This window comes from Pteropus vampyrus, unplaced genomic scaffold (genome assembly GCF_000151845.1).
Source record: "Pteropus vampyrus isolate Shadow unplaced genomic scaffold, Pvam_2.0 Scaffold75, whole genome shotgun sequence".
In the NCBI taxonomy this organism is placed as follows: Eukaryota; Metazoa; Chordata; class Mammalia; order Chiroptera; family Pteropodidae; genus Pteropus; species Pteropus vampyrus.
The window spans coordinates 3425240-3439145 of record NW_011888856.1 but is presented as its reverse complement, the minus strand read 5'-3'; positions in this window follow the sequence as shown (position 1 = coordinate 3439145).

Sequence of the window (13906 nt, the reverse complement as noted above, 5' to 3'; positions counted from 1 at the left end):
CAAACAGCATGGCTCTGGCGTGAACAGGAAGCTTGTTTTAAATGCACTAGGAAGAGGAAGCATCGACTCAAAGCAGATAGGGCCCTGAGCAGCCCAGGGTCCCGGGGAAGTGTAAAGTCCTATTTGATAATAGTGGATGATAATCTTACAGTCATCACAGCTGGTTCCAGGTGGCTTAACCAAGTTCACTGCTGGAGGTGGGTGACATTGGGAATCCCAGCACCACTGGCCTGGCCTTTGCTGCTTAACACACAAAACTGGCTGTCAAACCCAGCTCCACCTCTCAAGACAGTACAGTCCATGCGGAGACCGGGGACGCGGAGGTCAGCCAGGTCCAGCTTTCAGGCCCCTGGTTTTCAGCATAAATGAAACTGTTTCTCCGTACAAATCATTAAGGAACTGATAACAATCTGTTGCCAAGACAGCTATTCTTGCAAGACAGTCAAACAGAAATTACCCAGATAGTCGATAGCGATGGAATTTTGAACCCAGAGGCCATCTGGCATCAAGTCAAGAAGCACAGCCAAAAAAGCCCAGGCACATTTTTTTTTCTGTGCTTGCGATTTTCCTAACAGCCAGGCATGGGAAACTTGTCCGCACCCCTGGCCCTTACAGCCAGAGGGAGCAGCAGTATTTGTCATCACGCCTGGGAAAGAGAAGAGGTCCTTTGTGGAACAACTCGAGAAGGCTCCCGTGCCAAAGGCTGACTCTTCCAGCTCTTGTCAATGGTCCTTGCAGAGGGGACCCCAGAGAACAGCCTGTCAGCTCTTTTCAGGTCTGAGAAAGTCAGGCTTTCTGCCGCCTTGGCTGAGCCGAGGGACGTGGGTCACTGGTTGTCGGCCCAGGATTTACACAGAGAGGAGCAAAGAGGGCTGGGAAATGTCAGACCTTTCACTGATTGAGAATCGCGGCCTCAGAGCTGGAAGAAACCTTCACAGCCACCCCATGCCCTCCAGTGATGAGAAACGTCGCTCAGGGAGAGTCACACAGCTCTGCGCCCAGGCCTCCTGTCTGCCCCGAGTCAGGGGTCTCAGTGAATCAGGAGTCCAGCCGGGTGTCTCTGGACCGTCAGCTGCATCAGCCCACCATCGTTGCCAGGCTCCTTGGGGCGACACTGCGATGCTCCCGACTCTGTCGTTCCTCCGGTAAAAGGTTCATTTCCGAAAAAGTGGCTTCGTTTCCCAGCTCCTCGTCCTCCTCCCTCCAGCAGCCTAGGCGATCTGCCCCCGACACCACGCCAGCCCTTTCTGCTCTGGGGTTCGCCGGGCCCCAGGCTCCTGGAAGAGCAGTGCCGAGCTCGTCAGGTTGTTATCGAAGAGCCCGTGGTGGTGGAGACAGAACAGTCAGACAAGGGCTCGAAACCTGACTCTGCCACCTGCTCACACTTGCTGTTGGCCAAGTACTTAATTTTTCGGAGCTTCAGTGACCTCATCGGTAAAATGGAGACAATAATTCGTACCAAAGAAGGTTTTAAGAATTCCGTGAGAATGTATGGAGCACATGCGGCATCGCGTCTGGGACGAATCCCACCCAGTCACTGGCGGCTTCTTCCCTTTGGGGTCTTCCGTTCGCCAGGTGGCCCCTCTCCCGGTGCGTCCCCACAGGACCCTTCCCTTTGGCCATTTACTTACTGTCTGCTTTCTTTGGTGATCCTGGCTGTAACCGCTTTCATTCCAAGGAAATGCAGTTCCTCATATATCCTGGACACCTGCTGCGTGCAGGCCCATGTTGCATGCTGGGGATGCAGAAACCACTCAGCTGCAGGTCCTGCCCCCTGGGCGCTCATGGCCGAATGAGAGACAGAGAGATAAGATGGCCCAGGGAAGCAGAATGGGTCACGGGCGAGGTACGAATGTGGCCTGGAGAAAGAAGTCAGGGGAGGGGTTGGAGGGCCTTGTGAGCTGAGCATTATCTAAACACCGCCCCCGCTTTAGCAGGGCTCTGGCTCCCCTTCCGATGCTAGACCTGAGGGCCTGGGCTGGGAGCAAGAGTTGTCCTGCTGGGCTCCACGAGATGGAGCTGGGCTTGGCAGACTAGGTCTGAGGGGCAGCTGAATTAAGGACAGAGCAGGCTGTCAGTCTTGAGTCATGTTCCCAACAAGCTGCCAAGAGCCTGAGGCAGGGATTTGGTGCACCCAATTTATTGAGGAGGTACTCTCAAGACAAGGGAGAAAGGTAAAGCGTGGGATGTGCTCTCAGATGGTGTCTAGCTTCAGCCTTTCCAGGGGGGACTCAGGCCACCATGACACAAAGAGGCCAGACTTTTTTACTTCATGCCAGTCCCTCATCAGCTGGGTTTGGAGGGATCTCCTCAGAGAGGGGATTCCTATTGGAATAAGGACAATTCTGGAAGAAAGGAGGCAACTCTGAGCCCTAGCAACCCACACCTGCAGCTCCTGGGTGCTACTGCACTGTCCAGCTGGATGGTTCAACCCAGGGAGGCTGAGCAGAGGCCGAACCTGGTGCTGGCGGCCACACGGGAACCAGACATAGGTTTTAGAATCGCAAAGGAAGAGAGGCCCTGAAATGCTTGTGTGTGTGTGTGTGTGTGTGTGTGTGTGTGTGTGTGTGTGTGTGATAACTCCAGCAGCTAGTATTTACTGAGCTCTCACTGTATACCAGATCTTGTGCCAAGCCTTTTGTAAAGTTTTAAAATATGACATCATTCAATCCTCTCAAAAATCCTACTACCGTATCCATTTTGTAGGAAGAAACCAAGGTTCAGAGAGATTAATTCAGTTGCCCAAGGTCATGCTGGTAGGACAGGTAAGAACCGTTGACTTAGGTCACTCTGGGAGATGGTCCGGTCTGGAGGGTCTCAGAGAGCTTCACCCACAATCTGGCACTGTGGCAGGGCTGCCTGGAAGCTGGCACACCTAGATGTGGCCTTTCCAGCGTGGCGATGTCAGAGGACTCTGTCATCTTACACGGCCCAAGGCCCCAGAGAGGGTCCCACGGTGGAGGAAGTGGAAGCCTCCAGCTTCCAAGTCCAAACGTGACTCCCATCAAATCAGTTTCCGGGGGAGGGGACAGAGATTTTACCTCTCTGTGGAAGGGACACCCAGAAATGTATGGATGTCTTCATTCGGCCCCAGCTCCACCCCCATTTCTAGACTAAACGCCCCCATTTAATAGTTCTTACACCAAACAAGTTTCAGTGGTTCCTTCTGCTTACAGCATAAATCCCGAATTGCTTATCTTCGATTCAACGTCCTTAAAACATTTGACAATAAAGTTCCTTTCCAACACTGGGAGACCCTTCTCCACAGGCCTCTGGCCCCTCCACACCCCCTGCCAAGGCCTTCGTCTCTCTTTAGCTGGTCCCAGGCTGTTCCTTGGGGTTGTGTTTGCAGCACGCCTCCTTAAGGTAGGAGACCCCGTCTCTCCCCGAGACGAAGAACAGGCTTCTGTAGGTGGTGGGCTCCCCGGGCCCAGCGCTGCTTCCTGTGTGTAACCCGCTGCATGGGGTGGGGAGGGTGTCTAACGAGACCCACCTGTGTGGCCTCTGTGGGCCTTGGGTGGGGCTCAGGGAACTGATATGACCTTGCCGACACTCCAGATCCTGCTACTGCTGAGTAATAAAACCTGTGGTCCCTAACTCAGGATTCCTACATCTTCCTTCAGCATCCACGCGGTGGGGGCAAAATCTCACCCCCTTCACAGCCCTGGGCATCTAGCATTGGTCGCTACCACTTCTAGCTACTGCAGCCTTCTTCCTGCGCCCAGAGACACACGGAAAAGTCCCAGCTCGGACCTACTGACACCCAGATTATCTATAGGTCTCTCCATCTGTCTCGTTCATTTCCAGCGTCTAAGCCAAATGGCACCTCAATGCTTTTCACCGGGACTCCCGCCTCCAGCCTCCGTCGGCCCACCAAGCCCTCAGCCGTCATGGCCTCACCCCTGGGCTCTCTCACTACAGCAAAGCCAAATCTCCTTTTCCCAAAGCTCTTTCATGCCGTTCCTTCTGCCTGGAAATATGCTTCGCCGTCTTTGTCTGACTCATTCTTCAAGATTCAGGTCCAGAGACACCACCTCCAGAAAGCCTCCCGTAGGATCCATCCAGCCAGTTCAGCTGGATCCGCCCCCACGTGCATCTAAGGCTCCCCTGCTTGTCACATAGAGCAGCACCAACTCGTACCGTAAGTGCCAGCTGACTTGTCTACTCTGACAGTGCTGGGAGCTTTTGGGGTCAGGAACTGAATCTCGCTCATCCTAGTCTCAGTGCTGAGCTCGGGTAGTGTCCAGAAATATTCCCTCGTGAAAGAGTAAATAAATAAATGAACGCCCACCCCGTACATAAATACTGTCATCACCTCCTCTGGCCAGAAGGATGGTCTCATTACGCCGACCTCATGCAGGCCTGGGTTCCTCTATGACGGTCTATGTGGCGGTGACTCGGCATCGCTCACATGCACCCTCGAGGGTCAAGACCACACCTTCTGGTTCAGATCCATCTTACATCACCTTGGAGTTTTTCTAGCTTTCAGTTTTGTAGATGCAGTATTTTAAAACCCCTAAAACCCGCACCCAAGAAATGCAAGAAGAGCTGTGGAATATGTTAGATTTCATCCTGGTTAATGGATGGGTTTCCATCCAGGTCTGAGCGCATGCTAATGTGCATAATAACCAAATTTCTAACATAATCACCAAATCGATGGCCGAGGAGAAAAGAAGGGCACTTTCACTTCCCTCTGTCCATTCGCCATCTCTGAGCAGGTTTCAGGAGGTGAATTTATTCGAGATTCAACAAATATTGATCGAGCACTTAGCAGCATTCCCAGCCCCGGGCAGCGGGCCAGCGCCCAGGCGGTGTGTGGGTGGGGGAACCGAGCTCCGCTTTCATTCAGAGATGGAGACTGAGCAGTCTCCACTGCAGCAAGCTGCCAAGTGGTTAATCGGAAAATCTGAGAATCCAAAAGGATCGTGAATACACGCGGGAATGGATGGATGGCCTTTTGACAGCTACCCCTCAAATGTGGTTTGCCTCACTCTTTCTCCACTCACCGGAACACACTTCTCCCAGAAGCAGTCTGGAATACTCAGCAGCTCGGTTCAGAGAAGGGCTCTCTCCAGCCAATAGCAGAGGGTGAGTTCTGCAAACTGTCACTGGGCAGAGCGGTTCCCGGGCAGTGAGACAATGTCCTTCCCGGAAGGAGAGAACTGGGCTTCCTTGTCAAGGCATTATAAATCTCTTTCGAATTCTAGTTTAATTTCTTGAGAAAGAAAGACAGACATCTCAGCTATCTTGTCTCTTCCGGATGTGTGAGATGGAAAATAACAGTATCCTGAGTTTAGAGTCCGGTCATTTTCCGCTATGATCGTTGCGAGGTCCAATGGGTTCTGTGATCTGAGACCCATGTTCTAGACATAGATGGTAAAATTTGAAGAAAGTGATTTTTCAGTTAAGAGCAGTAGTGCAGTTCAGTGGTTAAAAACGTGGTCTTTCAACTCAGACGGAGGATTCTGGAGTCATCATGGTTGGGCCACGTGATGCAGTCTACCCCTTGTGAAATCCTATTCTTCTTGACATACCCCTCAGACATCTGTGTGGCTTCCCCTGATGCACCCCCAACCCCAAGGAAGGCTGTACTGGCTTTTGATCTGTGTCCCTGTCAGGTTCCTTTGCCAAGCAGGGTAAATGCCTGGTCCCATCCATCTCTCCATGATGGAGATATGTCCAATCTCTCCTTCCACCCCCAACCTGCTCAAGATAATTTCTTCCTTACAATGGTCAGGATATGGAAGCAACTTGAGTGCCCATCAATAGATGATTGGATAAAGAAAATGTACATATATACAATGGAATATTCCTTGGCCATAAAAAAGGAATGAAATCTTATCATTTGTGATGCCATGGATGGACCTAGAAGGTATTATGCTAAGTGAAATAAGACAGAGAAAGACAAATAGCATGTGATCTGACTTATATGTGCAATCTTGAGGACAAAATAAACAAACTAACAAAACAGAAATAGACTCATTGATACAGAGAACAAACTGATGGTTGCCACATGGGAGGAAGATTGGGGTAACAGATGAAAAAGGGGAAGGGATTAAGAAGTGCAAATTGGTAGTTACGAAATAGTCATGGGGCTGTAAAGTACAGCATAGGGAATGTAGTCAATCATATTGTAATAACTATGTTTAGTGCCAGATGAGTACTAGATTTATCAGGGTGATGATTCATAAATTATATAAATAGCTAATGCTGTACACCTGAAACTAATAGAAAATAATATCGAATGTCAACTGTAACTGAAAAACTATATAATTTTGTCTTCATCTACTCAAATTTTCCCTTTCACCGCCCTCTAAAAAAGAGTTTAGGCTTTATCGGCCAAATTATAAAATGTTTGTGCCACAGGAAACATGGGCTCCAGGAGCGGTACAAGGCAACTGAGCATCGGGAAGTGTTCAGAGGGAATCTGGCAAGTGAGACGTTTTGAGACATCTACTATCTGCCGGAAGAGACAAAGAGAATCCAGAAGGGTTTGGGGAGTTAGGAATTTGTTCCCCATTTACATTCCTTAACTCTTTTTGCAAGCAAAAATTATAATTGGGTTTTAACTAAGTTTAATTAATTTTGGACTGTGTATTTTTAAATGTGTCTCAGCACATAAACTGAGCCTACTGAGCCTCAAGTTGTCTCTGGGCTGTACCCAAATCTTCAGAGCCTTGGGTGGTATCAGACACTTACCAGGTATTTCAGCTGGCGATTGGAATGGCCGCGGGAGCCCTGGTGGCCGGGAGGAATTCTTCTATTCTGTTTCTTGATGTCTGAGCCATTTCCATCGTCAGGGCCACAGCAATGCCAGGACAAAGGGAGCTGTTGTAGAAAGGTGCAGAAATTTGGAGGGACACGCTCAGTTCGATAACAGATAACTTAAGGGTCTATTTTCAGTAATCCCCTGGGAGCTGTCTTTCTAGTACATGACAATGACCTTGCCAGCCACGGTTCATCTAAATGAAGACAATCAGATTCTCTCTCCTTGGAGCTTAGAATCGGGATGAATGCATTGGTCTCAGCCTGGGCCAGTTAGCCCCCAGACAAAGCAACAGAAACCTGTCTGCAGAGAGAGAAGGAAAGAATGGAGAAATGAAAGATGGAGCGCTAAAGAGGCCTGTGTACCCAGGCTTCTCTAAAATTGCTCTCCAATAAATGCTCTCCAATAAAATTGCTCTCCACTTTGGCCGAAGCTAGTTCAACATGGCTTTCTCCTACCTGCAACCAAAGTAACCTTGACCAAGGCAATGACATCAGTGTCTTGAGGCACAGTCCTTCAGTTCTGCTGGTTATCCTTCCATCAAGCTCATCCCTATAGCCCTGGGGAGTCTAGGAAAGCATAGGGGGCACCCCAGCCTCACAGAGGGGCAACTGTCTGACAGGCTCCTCAAGTGCCTTCTGCCTTAACTTAGTCTGTCTTGCCTTAACTTAGTCTGTCTTGTGGGGAGAGGAGGTACAAGTTTTCACTGCTTCCATCTCCCCTGGGCCCCAGAGCAAAGACAAAACAGTAAGTCAGCAGGACCAGCAGAGGAGCAAGTGGTCTCTTTTTTCCGGGCAGCAGGTAAATGCTTTTGGAGAGTAAGAAAGACAACCAAACACAAAGATAAGACTTAATTTGGCACTAGTTTTGCCCTGAAAAAAAAAACTGAACCCAAGGATGAAAGTGCGTAGGCTCTGAAGAGAAAGCTTTCTGGGGAACCAGTAAAAGAAGACACTTTTTTAAAGTCGAGAGAACAATATATTTTTTCTAACATGTTTTTATTCTTATCTGATATCAAAAGAAAAACACCACCCACTCAGAACTCTGCAAACCCGGGCTTTGGGTGAGCCGCCCTTGAAGGCGGGGGTGGGGGGAAACCTGGGCAGGGCCACCGTGACCACCTTAGCTCTGTCCCTGTGGGAAAGCAACTCGGGGGGCCTCGGCAGAGTCCTCCTCAGAGAGAAGAACCGAAGAGGCTTTGTAAAAACTTGGCGTGACTGAGTGCAAAGTTCTTAAAAGAAGATGAAAAAATTATAATGCAATGTATTTTTTTTTTAATTATTATTATACGAAAATGTTGAAAGAAGAAAAAGATGAGATTCTGTCTAGTTATTTATGTCCTTCTCTTGTGTGGCCTTGGGGTGTCCATAAGCCGGAAGTTCATGGACGGTGACCTCTGGCAGCCCAGGCATGCCCTCCCCGTCCACTTAGAGACCCAGAGGACTTCGTTTCTGTTTCCACCGTGGGCTTTGGAAAATGATATCACTCCCTTCTCCCTCTGTTGGGCATTTCAATGGCATAATAATCACCATCAGCTAAGATTTCTCAGAGGTTCCACACCTTCTCCAGCGTTCTCTATATCTGTCATTATATAGTAGAGCTTGTCTAAGATTTTAATTTGAAGGGGGTTCTGCTGCTAAAATTCTAATTCACAGTGAGAGGTATGTGACTTCTCATTTCCCTTAAACACTTAGAGGCCATTATTAACGATTAATGAACACATTAATCGGCCTACTTTTAATGTTGTTGTGTCTCAGACAACAGAGACAATTACAACGGTATCATCGAAGATCACCGATGACCACAACAAATATAATAATGATGAAAACATCTGAAATATTGGGAGAATTACCAAAATGGGACACGGAGACAGGAAGTGAGCAAATGCTGTTGGGAAAATGGCACCGACAGATTTGCTCGATCCCGCGTTGCCACAAACCTTCAATTTGCAAAAAGAACATAGTATCTGCGACGCATAATAAAAAGAAGTGCAATAAAACAAGGTAGTCCTATAACCTTTTGTTAGGGTTTGGTATATATATCAAATACATATATTTACATAAAATAATATATAGAATAGTTTGTTATATTCAATATAGATAATAAGGTCTTATTATATATAATAGTTATTACATAGGTACTATACTGGACACTTCACCCACACAAGCTCCAGGCTCAGCAGCTCTGCAGGATCTCTATCTCCACCCCACTATAAAGGTGCCAGGTCCCATGGGAGTCGCACCCCAGGCTGGGACTGGAGGACCTGGGAGCTGAAGCCGAGACTGCCTAGCTCCCAGAAGCCTGCTCGGCCACACTCTGGCACAATGCCTTTTTAAAATTGCTTTTCTTTATGCAAATTACCTTTTCTTGGACAAGAACTTTCGGCCACTTTTTTCTCCTTATCTCCAGCCCAGACTGATATAGTTCAAAGAGCGTTTTTCTGTAGCCCCTTCCTTGCATTATGGTCTGGTTTGATCTGGGCAGTTAAAATTTGACTAGTGAATCTAAGACATAGAAACTCAGAGAAAAGCAAAATTATTCCCACAAGGATATAAAGTATGTGACTAAAGTAAAAGAGCACAAAAATGAATAAAAAGATTGAATATGGTAACGCTGGCAAATTCTCTCCCAATGAACCCATGGCGTACGCTTAATTTAATTATAATGAAGATTCCTGTGAGATTTTTAAAACTTGTCTAATCCTAAAATTCATCAGAAAGAAAAAAGTATCATTTGACTAGTGAGAATTATTTTTTTTTAACTAGGATAATAAGAAGATCTTGTTCTACGTAATAGTAAACTGTATTAAAGACGCAAGGAAGTAGAAATGCAAAATTTGATACATAATTCTGTGGAACAAAATAGATGCCAGTGAAAGAAAACTCGGGTTGTAGGAGAAAGGAATTGCAAGCAAACGTGGCATTTAAATCAGTGTCGAAAGAGAAGTTTGCTTAATAAATGAGGCTGAGATGATTGGTTAATTATTTGGGGAAAAACTGAACGTAGGCCCTCACTAAATAAAAATTTAAAACTTCTGTATGCTAAAAACACTACAAACACAATTTAAAGACAACCTTCAGGTTGGGAGCACTTTACAACAGATATGACACGTGATTGATAGTTTTGATTTATAACGGGCTCTTACAAATCAATGAGAAAACCGCTAACATCACCCAATCGACAAAGGACACACGTAGTATAAAAAATATTAAATATAAACCTCTGATAAACCTATAAAAGAAAGTTCAATCCCCATAGTAATTTATAAAGTTCAGATAAAAACAATAAAAAGATTAACTGTCAAATGTCAGTTTGCTACTTGTTGGTTTTCATTGTAATAGTAAATTTTGAAAAAGTTTTAGGAAAATGACATTTTCATTGCTATTGGGGAAATATAAATCCATGAAAATGTTCTGGGGTCAATTTGAAAATATGCTTCAAAAACCTTAAAAATATTTATTCATTTCGATTCAATAATAATAGTACTAGGAATTTTTCCTTTAAAAAAATGAAAAAATGAAAAGGAGGAGAAAAAAAACAATGGAGACTCAAATGAAGGATTAGTAAAACACATTAGGGCACAATCATTCTACACACCACTTTGCAGCCTTTAAAAATGTTGTAGTACAGAATGGAGAAAAAGTTTCAATTCCAGGCCTTCTGAAGTCGGCTGCCCAGAGAACTATGTTGAGAGGGGTTCTGAAGTCTTATCTGGGTTAGACCACTGCCATCATCAACGGGGTACTTCTATTCCTGTGGTAGAAGGACCCATAATGATGTAGAAAGAAGTTCTATTTTTGTCAAATAGAATGAAATGAATATACACATTCACGAAGACAATAAGAAGGGTGTCGAGTTCACCTCTGTGGTATTCTATGCCCAAATTCATATCCTAAATCTAATCATGGAGAAAAAATCAGACAAATGCAAATTGGGGGACATTCTACAGAATACCTGATTTGTAGTCTTGAAAAGTACCAAGATCATGAAAAACAAGAAAAGACTGAGAAACTTTCGCAGGTTGGAGAAGATTAAGGAACGTAAAGACCGAATGCAGCTTGGTGTCCTGAATGTGATTTTGAAACAGAAAAAATAAAGCATGAATGGACGAACTGGTAGAATACTAATAAGATCTGTAGTGCAGTTAATAGTGTGGCGCCACTGTGAATTTCTCAGTTTTGACTAATGTACCGCGGCTACGTTAACATTATGGAAAGCTGCATATTTACTATCTTTGCCCCTTTACTGTAAATCTAAAATTACTATACAAAACTTTAAAAAATTTAATGGGGGAAATGCATAAAAACGAATCAAGAGTTAAACAAATATTCGAGCTGGTATAATGCTACTTGGAGGTTTCTTTTTCCTCCAATAATCAATAGAGCGGTCAGATTGAAAAAAAAAATATCTAGACATATCCATAGCAAAATGCCGATGGATGCCGATAGCTCAAAGCGGTGATTACTTCTGTTTCCTGTACTTCTCAAATTCCTTCCATGAATAGATATATATTAATTTTGTAATAATTGTCTTAAAAAGTAAACATCATTTCGAAAAATGTATGGAGAAAAAGTGACCGACAGTCTGGTTTTGGAGTGAAGAACACCCTGAGCCAGATGTCACCCACGGTGATCGGTCTGGAGCCGAAAAGGAAACGGGATGTGGCAGTAGAGAGAAAGCAGAGAGCTTTCCAGGAAAGCGGAGCATTGGGACGCCAAGTGCATGCAGCCTGTCTCCACGGGGGCGGGGGACACAAAGGCCTTCGGAACTCTTGGCAGTGCGCACACTCCCTGCATAAGCAAGAAAAGCATCTCAGCTGGGTCAGCCACCTCTCTGTCCTCCCTGCTGTCCGCCGAGAGCCAGGAGGCGGGGCAGGTCTTCCAGGATCCGGTGGCCGGTTGCCAATCACGGAACTGGACACAGCAGAAACATGGTCTGGCTGCCGGGTGTGAACAGGACAAGTGTGAGGGTGGGTGGTGGGTGGGGCGAGATGGCGCTCTGTTTTCTGGGGATGGTGATGTGCCAGGCTGAGTTTAAAAGCAATCTGACTACGAAACAAGCTCGGTCGGCAAAGCCCAGGTAGGTAATGTTTCTCTCCCCAACCTTCCAGAGGGGGACAGGAAGCAGTGACATGACCTCGATGAGGTCACAGGACCAAGGGGAAGCTTTTGCACTACCGGTCAATCCCCTGTGTCTAATTAACCGGAGAGCACAGAGGTTCGGTTTCCTGGCAGTCACCCAGAAACTCGGAGCAAGCGGTCTGGCAAAATGCAGCCGTTTCCGCTGGATTCCGTCTCATGGTCTTGTCGAGTCATTGCTTCCTTCACGTCACACATTCATCCTTAAAACCAACGTTTATTGAGCACCTGTTACGTACAAGATTAAAAGTACCCTCCTCGGGCAAGCTGAGGAACAGAGAGCGGCCGGCTCGTGAAGCTCTGGGAGAATCGATCCTCTGAGCAGCATTACAGCATGAAGTGTGCTTAGCCCACAGCTTGGAGAGGTGCCCAGGCAGACCAGCAGCGTCATGGTCAACAGGATACGGCCTCAGGTTTATAATAAACCTTCCCAGGTTTATTAGCCTTGTCCCTTAAAAACAAAAAAACAACAACAAAAAAACTATAGCACAAGAAGAGCTCTTTTCAGAGTCAAAGGGAAAATTCAGATGACTTCATTGGAGTTTTGGGAGACTTCACTAGTGTTACGCAAGCATGGCCGAAGGGCAGAATCAAAGGAGAGAAGCTTGTTTGACTATAATGACGAGGACATTTCGAAGAGGATTTCAGGCAAGCGTAGGGCACTCCAGAGACCTGGCGTGGCTTTCTCCCTTCCCGAAGCCCCAGTGTCCACCTCCATACATGGGGCTCTACAAACGTTAGTCGTCAGCTTAAGATGAAGCACTATGACACGTTCATATGCTAAGTTCTATCATATAAACTACGTGTAATTTTACCAAATGAAAGTATGACCATGTTCCAGGAATGAAGAAATTCTCACGTCATTAAAAATATGTAAGTTATTAAACACTTTCTTGAATGTTTAAAAATTCTTACTCACTTACACAGTTGTGTGTGTGTTTACGGGCTGCTGACAAGCAGGATCAGCCACTAAAGGTGCATTAGAACTGGTTGGGAAAGAAGAGAAACTTGAGTCCATTCTAGCCACGGACTCGTAATTCTCTTGTGACGTGGGACACAGCTGTCATCGTTCGCCTACACCTGCAGGACTCCTTCCTCAGTGTCCTCTGGAAACAGAGCCTCAGAGCCTCTCGGCTGGACAGAATATTTATAACCACTGTCCTGGATTTTAAAGAAAACCAGTCGGGATTCATCATGAGGCCACAGAAGTCCCCCTGCTTTCTGCCAACCTTTCCAAGATCTGAGGATTCCCAGAACCCAAGGGAAACAGTGCAAACGTTCAGGCTGATGAGCTCGGCAGTGAGACGTGAGGGTCTTTGTGATTTATCAAGCGATGAGACACTTGAGAGTGAAAGCGGCCCTGTTAATAATCGCCACAGGACGGCAGATCTATATATGCGCAGCTCGACCCGGGCAAACTGATACCCACGCCTCCTCCTCCACAGCAAGCTGAGTTCTCCGCCTTCTTGCTGCAGGCGGGGCAGACACTCAGGTGCACGCACAAGCACATGCTGGTCTGGCCTTGTCCATGTGGTTGGTGGGAGCATGGGCGGGGGGGTGCTGGGAGAGTACACACACACACACACACTCACACACACACTCTCTCTCTCTCACACACACACGCGTATGTGTGCACACACACACACACACTCTCACACACACACTCTCACACACACACTCTCTCACACGCACACACGTATGTGTGCACACACACACTCACACACACTCTCTCTCTCACACACACACACGCGTATGTGTGCACACACACTCACACACACACACTCTCACACACACTCTCACACACACTCTCACACACACACTCACACACACACTCTCACACGCTCACACGTATGTGTGCACACACACACTCACACACACTCTCTCTCTCACACACACACGCGTATATGTGCACACACACTCTCACACACACTCTCACACACACTCTCTCACACACACACACTCTCTCACACACACGTATGTGTGCACACACACTCACACACAC